This window comes from Akebia trifoliata, chromosome 9, assembly GCF_017979445.1.
Source record: "Akebia trifoliata isolate Shusen 1 chromosome 9, ASM1797944v1, whole genome shotgun sequence".
Taxonomy (NCBI): Eukaryota; Viridiplantae; Streptophyta; class Magnoliopsida; order Ranunculales; family Lardizabalaceae; genus Akebia; species Akebia trifoliata.
Genome location: NC_141383.1, coordinates 18,951,521 through 18,961,196, shown reverse-complemented (window position 1 = coordinate 18,961,196; position 9,676 = coordinate 18,951,521). Strand labels below are relative to the sequence as shown.

Sequence of the window (9,676 nt, the reverse complement as noted above, 5' to 3'; positions counted from 1 at the left end):
TAATTCTAGGTTGATGTTCACAGTTCTAACTTGAACCTCGAACACTATTCAATTAACACTAGGTTTTTAATCAATGTGTTTGAGTTGGTTTTGAACCTAATAGATTGGACGTGTTTCATGCCATTTCGATAAGGATGATAATGTAATTTTGATCTTGTTTTTTCACCTTCTTGAAAAGTGTAAAATTTATTCTTTTTGAATTCTACCCAAATTTTGCAGGGATTTTTACTAGGGAGGACACATAATAGAAAAGGGGAAAAATGGCCGCAACACCGATGATGCTGTAAAATCTAACAGGAAACCCTAATTTTGATGGGAACTTGTCTGCTGCACCACCTCCTGGGATGGACATGACTGGAATATGCTTTCGTGATCAATTATGGCTGAATTCGTACCCTCTCGATCGAAATCTCGTCTTTGATTACTTTGCTTTGTCGCCTTTCTATGATTTGAGCTACAATAATGAACAGCTTAGAATGCGATCGATTCACCCTTTAGACATCTCTCATCTTTCGTAAGATCTCTCTACTACTACTCAATCTTTTGGCCTTATTGATGTCTTTTTTTTTATTTTTTTATTTTTTTTATTTTTTTATACTTAGGGTAATTTTAGGTTTTCTTAATATAGTTATCGTAGGTCCTTTTGTATATCTATGGTGAACTGATTTTGTTTTGAAATATTAAAATTTTTGGGGTTGGTAACTAGAATACTCAAATAGTTGTTTTCTTTTATTTTGCTTGGATTGATCTATAGAGTTTGGAATTCCTCATATTTATCTTTGTTTCTTGAGAGATAAGTTTACTAGACCACCACGAAAAATACAAATTTATGTTTTCATACAGGAAATGACTAGCATTGAAAACATGTTGAGTGAAGTTATGCAACGTCACCTTTTCGTCTTCCGGAAGCAAAAGAGAGATGGTCCTGAGAAAGTCACACCTATGCTCACTTATTATGTCTTAGATGGTTCAATCTATCAAGCACCATAGCTTTGCAATGCCTTTGCAACTCGAATTGTAAGTATTCTTCATCTCTTTTCTCTTGATCTTCCAATGCTTTTGCACAAATTTTAGCTACTCTCTTTGCAAAGGATGTCATTGATGATATCTTTATTGTTATATTTCTTCTCGAAATTAAGATCAATGGATAGATACTCTGATTTGATCAATTGAGGTCAGAATTGTAATTTTAACTACTCCTTTGTTCTTCTTTATTTAAAGCTTTTGGTATGCGTGCTTCTATCTATAAAGTCATGATATGGTAATTATTGCTCGAGTAAGATTTTATGCACCACTTCTACGCTCCAACTCCATCTCATCATGCTTCCTTGATAATCTCACCTTATTAAAATGGTGTTTTTAAAACCTATGTTGTGACTTGTTAGGTAAGGCTAGACAATCACTGGTCCTGAGGTCTTAAGCCTCAATGCATAACACATCCACCTTTTTAAATAGATGAACACAATCAATTTATTTTTCGTCCTAACCCAAAGTCCCAAGAAGGCTCTCCATTGGCCTATTCCCACAAAATTTGGGATCGGTACCGTTTTTGGAAAGTTTCAAATAAATCACTAAATTTAATCTTGAGAGTTGTCTCACCACATCTTCTTCCTCGAATAGTACCCTGTCACCTTTTAGACACCATATCAGACGAGATGCATTTTTCTGTCCTTACCATTCTGTAAAAAATCTTGAGAGCTAGTTTGTTGAGAGACAATGCTCCTAGAAATCGAAAATAGGGACATGGAGTGTGATGGGATAGTCAAAATGGTATTATTCAATTACGTTAGCCCACTTCTGTTTGACTGATACATAGTTTCCGTGCACTTGCCCTTTCAATAACTGGATCTCAAATCAATTCCACATATCTCCTACTACAAAAAGAAGACCCGAATATAAAGCAGGAACAATAACCACATCCCAAAACACCGGATAGCTTTGAGATATTGGTAATTTTCCCAACCCTGAACACCTTACTTTTGGACAGATTAACCGTCATGCTCTAACACTGTCTTGAAACAATGTATGAGACTTCTGAGAAACCTAACCTGACTTCGAAAGGCATTCGTAAAAATGGGTATCGTCGGCAAATTGATGATGCACGATTGGGCTGTCCTCAATGATTGTGAATCTAGATAACTTTTCAAGATCAATCTTACAATCCATCCCTAGGAGACTTCAGTGATTTCTTGATTAAGACACCATCTATAATTTGCCTGTCCCTTATTTGCTATGGCCTAGTATTTGATGCCAACACCAATTTGGTTCTTGAGGTCAATAATTTTGCTTTAATCATGTACATGGTTCCAACAAGGCTAATTGAACTCAAATATGAGATATCCACCATATTTTTGTTCCTTTTACAGAATCAATGACACACATATTGTTGGAACAATAATTAATGAAATTCTTATCATATAAATCCTTTGTCACTAACATCAAGTCCTCCCTTATCTCTCATTCGAAATTTAAAAATCACGTTGAGAACCCATCAGGACTTGGGCCCTTGTCACCGTCCATACCTCTGGTGTGGTATTATCTTAGAGGACTACCAGTCCAGGGTCTTGCCTTCATTGTCTATGTCGGAATTAGTAAATCTTCTCATGGGAGAATAGATACATTTTATAGAGTGAAAAGTGAGCTCAACTTTGATTACTTTATGCAAATATACTTTGTCCACATTAGTCACCCTCTTTCAATTAAATATATTTAGGGTTCTTAATTGCTGCTTTTTTATGTGAGTATTCAGTTTTATGTCAAGTCAATCTTTATGTATTTGGGATGCAGTTAATGGTGAAAATGAAACCAAAGGTTGGAAAGGAGGCAATTGACTTAAGGAGGTCAAACGAGTAGACCACATTCATGCATCATTACAACGCAAGGTAATTTGAATTTGTTTTTCTTATATATGTGTATTGTGGATGTTTACATATATGTTTGTTGTCATTGAGAATATGTATTTAGCATAGAAGAATTGTAAGGTTATAACAAGAATCAAGTTATTATACTCCTATTGTTCTCAATACAGAATAATGAACAACAAACATCACAGTGTCGTCGTGAAATTAGATGGCTTTTGGGAAAAATATCAAACGATATTGTACATGATATGATATAACCCAAGATACAGTGTTTGGTAAACATATAAGAATGGATGGATTGGGTTTTATGTTCTGGCCATCTTTGTGTGATACAAATAAATGAAGGGTTAGTTTGGATTTAATCGGGCATTCCAACTGCTTGGATTGGCCCTAGGAATCGGGGTTTTCTATAAGAACCCATTTTAATAGGAGATCGTGATCATTAGTTTCATCTTGAGTCCTTTTTGAGATAAAAGAGTTAGAAGATCCTCTCCTTGTAGTGTTCAGGAGGAATTGCCGGCATTGACGAGCCTGACCACAATATCTAGTCGAGTCACGTTAGAGGAATTCGTGTTGGTGACCTCCTCGGTTGTATAATCCTGTGCCTCCCTCATCACCGTTCCTCATTCTCTGCCTCCATTGGTATTGCCCGCCACTGTTTTTATGGCATCAATACTAGTATCAATATTTTCCTCTCTTATTTATTTATTTATTTATTTTTAATCTATTTTTTGTTATTGTTGATTCCCTAATCTGCTTGTGTCACTTGAACATATTCAAGCCTATTGTGGGTGATTAGATTCTTGTGTGGGTTTGGGGTGGCTCTTCAATCTTAGCTTGTATCTTCTGCTGGTTACCTCAACCAACTTTTATATATTTATACAATTTCTCTTTACTTAGTGGAAAAAAATTTTGTCCGATTCGGTGGACCTTGAGAAAACATGATTACAGTTTCAGCCGTGCATTTTAGTTAATGTTTAACTGGTTAATTTTTATATAATGATAAGGAAACAATGGATTTTGCAATGTTAGTACAATATACTATTAAAAAGAGAACACATACGTGTAATGTTATATAATAAAAAAAATTCCCACTGTAAGAAAATAAAAAATGAAGTCACTAAGTTTTGCACAAGAATCTGTTCAAATGTTGGAATTTCACACATCAGACACATGTAATTGAGTCATTTAGAAGTATATATGTAACGTAGTGAGAACCATCAAACAAGCTATTTAGTTTCAAGTGCCATTTACAATTTGCCTAAGTGTCGATGCCGCAAGAAGTACACTATCTATACTGGCGACCCGACGCTTGTAGGAGGCCTTGCTACTAGCATGCAATGGCTTTTAGGGGGCCAAAGCCAAAGCGTGTCAGGTGGAGCGTGTCAAGTTAACAACGTTATTTAAGACCCTTTCATGGGAAGAATAATTAATCAACCATCTTCAAAATCTCAAAATTCAGCTATTACTGACTGAATTGACTGATCGATGGACCCCCTGCAATTGATTGCTGAATATAAACAAATCATGGAATTTGCCGCTTATAAGATTTGCATTATTTTGAAAATCATTATATGTTTATGCCGTCTCTTATTTATTTGTGCAGCTCCCACCGCCACCACCATTTCCAGAAGGCTATGCACCACCTCCGTCTGAAGCAGATAAGATCGATCCTGATAATCAGCAAATCACTGCACCACAACTTCCCCCTATTGACCCAATCATTGACCAAGGTCCTTCTAAAAGGATGAAATTTTGAGACCTGATTTGACTTTTTCTCCATTAAAAAAGGCTCCCAACCTTTTATTTTTTAGGGGATCAGAAGCAACAATTTTTTCAAAAGAGATGATAATGTGCAATAGGAGAACCATCACCAAAACTTACTTTTGTTCGTTTCTGTTTAAGTTTCTTTTTAAAATTTCTGTTTGAGCAAAAATTGTAAATTATCTTTGGTGAAATGCAGGCTTTTTATATGCTCTTTGGGGAATATTTAAGTTACCCTTTGTGATTTGATTTCAAGCTGATGACATGCACCCTTTGACCTCAGTCATCTCTGACTAACTATAAAAGTAATCTAAATGTCCTTGGTTCTTCCCAAAACAGCCATCTTCAACCTATATATATATATATATATATATATATATATATAAACAATGGTTCTTCAAAATATGGGTTAGAAGTTTCGATTGAACTGATTTTTTGTGAGGATGGTCTCTATAATGAGAAGATCATCCTCACAAAAATCAGTTCAATCTGAAATTTCTAAGTCCATCAAAAGTGGTTTAGAAATTATTGGTAAAAAAATCCACGGTCCACATTCTACATCACTTTTGATGGGGTTAGAAGTTTAAGATTGGATTGATTTATTTATTAGGATAATCATCTTATCATAGAGATCATCCTTACAAAAAATCAGCTCAATCCAAAACTTCTAACCCATATTTTGAAATTTTGTTATTATTACATTGTTTTTACATTTGTCCCCTAATTCATTCCCATATATATATATATATATAAATCATCCCATAAATTACTATTTGAGTATTGAGATTGATAAAGAAAAGGTGGGTATTTCATGAACTAGAGATTAAATTCGCACTTGATGATTGCCACATACTACCATTGGGAGGATGTGATTTAATATTGGGAACTCAATTGTTGGTGATCGCATGTGATTTCTGTTAAAAGGTGAAAAGTATAATACAATAAACGAACTGCTAATTGTATATTCTAAATAGTACTTCAGTTCATTCCGAATCTATATTTTTTATGGGCTATATAGTACGTGGAAAAATGTGCAAATCCTCTACCTCCTAAAATGCAAATTAATTTTCTTACGTTTTATTTTTAAAAAATATTTTTCTAACAATTATTATATTAAAAAAATCTTTTTTTGATGCTGACTTTAAGCAAATACTTCTCTTCAAAACAGTGTAAGTAATTTTTTTACTATTTTTTTAAATAATTAATTAAAAATTATATTTTTAACAAGTATTATATTTACACTTTTTTTACATTTTATTTTTAAAAATTAATTAAAAATATTTTTCTAACAATTATTATATTAAAAAAATCATTTTTTGTTGCTGACTTTAAGCAGACACGTCTCTTCAAAACGGTGTAAGTAATTTTCTTACTATTTCTTTTTAAATAATTAATTAAAAATTATATTTTTAACAATTATTATATTTACATCTTTTTTACGTTTTCTATTTATAAAAAAATAGTTAAAAATTAATTAAATAGTAATGTTGCTAAAAAAATAATTAAAAATTAAATTATTCACAATTAAATATTAACAAATATTTTTAAATAGTAATGTTGCTAAAAAAAAATTAAAGATATGAACATGATTTTCCTTTAAAAAATTAATTAAGTATTAAATTTTAACAATTATTATAGTAACAAATAATTTTTACAATTTTAACAATTACTATTTAACAGATAATTAAATAGTACTTCAGTTCATTCCGAATCTATATTTTTTATGGGCTATATAGTACGTGGAAAAATGCGCAAATTCTCTATTTTTTTAAATAATTAATTAAAAATTATATTTTTAACAAGTATTATATTTACACTTTTTTTACGTTTTATTTTTAAAAATTAATTAAAAATATTTTTCTAACAATTATTATATTAAAAAAATCATTTTTTGATGCTGACTTTAAGCAGACACGTCTCTTCAAAACCGTGTAAGTAATTTTCTTATTATTTCTTTTTAAATAATTAATTAAAAATTATATTTTTAACAATTATTATATTTACATCTTTTTTACGTTTTCTATTTATAAAAAATAGTTAAAAATTAATTAAATAATAATGTTGTTAAAATTTTTTATGTTTTCTATTTATAAAAAAATAATTAAAAATTAAATTATTCACAATTAAATATTAACAAATATTTTTAAATAGTAATGTTGCTAAAAATAAAAATAAAAATTAAAGATATGAACATATTTTCCTTTAAAAAATTAATTAAATATTAAATTTTAACAATTACTATAGTAACAAATAATTTTAAATATTAATGTTACTAAAAGTAAGAAAAATGAAAATACGAAGGTGATTTTCTTTTAAAAAATTACTTAAAAATTAAATTTTAACAATTATTATATTAACAAATATTTTTAAATATTAATGTTGCTAAAAATAAGAACTTTGAAGATATATATGTGATTTTTCTTTAAAAATTTAATTAAATATTAAATATTAATAATTATTATATTAACAAATAATTTTAAATATTACTGTTCCTAAAAGTAAGAAAATTATGATATGGAGGTGATTTTCTTTTAAAAAATTAATTAAATATTAAATTTTAACAATTATTATATTAATAAATATTTTTAAATATTAAGATTGCTAAAAATAAGAAAATTGAAGATGTGGACGTGATTTTCCTTTAAAAAATTAATTAAATATTAAATTTTAACAATTATTATATTAACAAATATTTTTATATATTAATGTTACTAAAAGTAAGGAATATCAGGTATTTTCTTTTAAAAAATTAATTTTTAACAATTATTATATTAATAAATACTTTTAAATATTAATATTCCTAAAAATAAGAAAATTGAAGATATGGATGGATTTTCCTTTAAAATTTTAATTAAATATTAAATTTTAACAATTATTATATTAAAAAAATTTAAAATATTAATATTGCTAAAAATAAGAAAAATGAAGATATGGACGTGATTTTCCTTTAAAAAATTAATTAAAAATTAAAATTTTAACAATTATTATATTAACAAATATTTTTAAATATTAATGTTACAAAAATAAGGAAATTGAAGATATCTAAATGATTTTATTTTAAAATATTAATTATAAATTAAATTTTAATAATTATTACCTTTTATTTTGAAGTAATAAATAAATAATTAAAATTAAAATTTTAAAAAGGTGTAAATATAATAATTGTTAAAAATAAAATTTTTAATTAATTATTTAAAAAGAAATAGTAAAAAAATTACTTACACTATTTTGAAGAGACGTGTCTACTTAAAGTCAGCATCAAAAAAAGATTTTTTTAATATAATAATTGTTAGAAAAATATTTTTTAATTGATTTCCTAAAAATAAAACATAAGAAGATTAATTTGCTTTTTAGGAGGTAGGGTATTTTTGTTGTTGGTAAATTTAATGTCACTTAAGACAACACATCGTCACCATACATCAAATAACCAAGGAACGCCATTGATACGTAACATAGCGTACAAAATGTAAAACAAATTATTAAGATCTGTAATGAGAAATGAGAAGTTAGTAAAATTCAATTGATGTGAAACTAAAGTTTAAAGGGGAAGTAGTAGTGTTATTGCATTTTTCTATAATCTAATTGAATTGAATTTCAAATTGAAGCATTATTTACACTAATATGTTGCTATAATGAGCAAAATATATGATCATTTTGTAAAATATGGATGGCTTTGTTATCGATGTTGCAATGTACCCTAGAGAACTTGTTTTTTATCTTCCATAGAAGTGTATATCGTCGGGAATACTGGATGAGCACAATAACAAAATGCATATAAGAAAATTTACTAGCTTTCCTTTTCCAGAAAATCCGACTCCATCCATGGCACCAACCCATAGAACAGATCCAATAATGATAATAGACGATAAAACCCCACCGATTGAGGCATAGGAAAGCATACTTAAGTCCTTTAAGCACATCGAAGGTAGAATTGTGAATCCAACCATCATTATAAAACATTGTCTCCCTCCAAATTCTAAATTAAAGTCAGGAAATAATTTATATAAGTTATCCCCTTCTAATATTAAAAAATCCGGTTGCGACAAGATAGAGTTCTAGATACACAAAAGTTCCTACGATAATTCTCTCCTTTCGACCAAACGCAAATGCACCAACATCAGGATAAGTTTGAATAAATGAATTAGAGTTCATGCATCTTCCTATTAATGGTCCAATATAGCAAGTTAAGATTGCGATCGTGAAAAATAGTATTAGACTCAACCTCCCTCCTTGCGAAAGTGCATAAGGAATCGATATGATCCCAATTCCTATCAAGTAAAACAATTGACTTTTTTTTTGTAAAAAAATTCATGAATACTTCTATATATAATCCCCAAATGTGTAAATCTAAAAGAATAAAATTTTCCATAAAGAATAACAAAATCCATGAAATATGTAAGTATGAAGTGATAGTTAATAAGAGAAAGAACCTGATAAAGCATTAACACCATTAAAACATGTTTTTAGGAAACTTGTTCTTTTGTTTTGGGAGGTTGGAAGCTCAATTTCCTCTACCATTGACTTGTTGTTTTCTTTACTTTTTGCTCCTAAAATTGGTTATTTGTAGATGAGAAAGTTTTACCCATAAAAAATCATATTAAGTTACAAATGTCAAAATAAAATAATTTATGGTTCATTTGCTGAACACTCATGTCAAGATAGAATTGATGACTTATTGAAATCGCCTCAACCTATTTTCATTAAATAGTGAATAGGAGATCGATTGGTAAATTGAGGATTTTTCGGGAATAGGGAGTCGCTACTTAGATTAGGTTTAGGAACCATAGATAACCTCAAAATGGATCGGGTTAGTCCACGAATAAGAGAGATGGGTAAGGGTCAGATTATGAATTTCAGAAGGGGTTATGCACCGAACCCACTGATCAAGATGATCGGTCTCTACCATGATCTAAAATTATCCTATAGTCTACAGGCAAAGATTAAAATCAAGTTAGGGTCTCATCATCATCAATTTATATCAGATGTGCTAAATGAATCTTATGGCTAATATTCTTTCAAATATTACATGATTTCTCGAATTCCACATAAAT

At 29.2% G+C, this 9,676-nt stretch overlaps 1 pseudogene; it reads right to left on the bottom strand.

The window, feature by feature from the left end:
- Positions 1–202: 202 nt before the first annotated feature.
- On the bottom strand, positions 203–9,143 carry LOC147394499 (amino acid transporter AVT1J-like; annotated as a pseudogene).
- Positions 9,144–9,676: the final 533 nt, after the last annotated feature.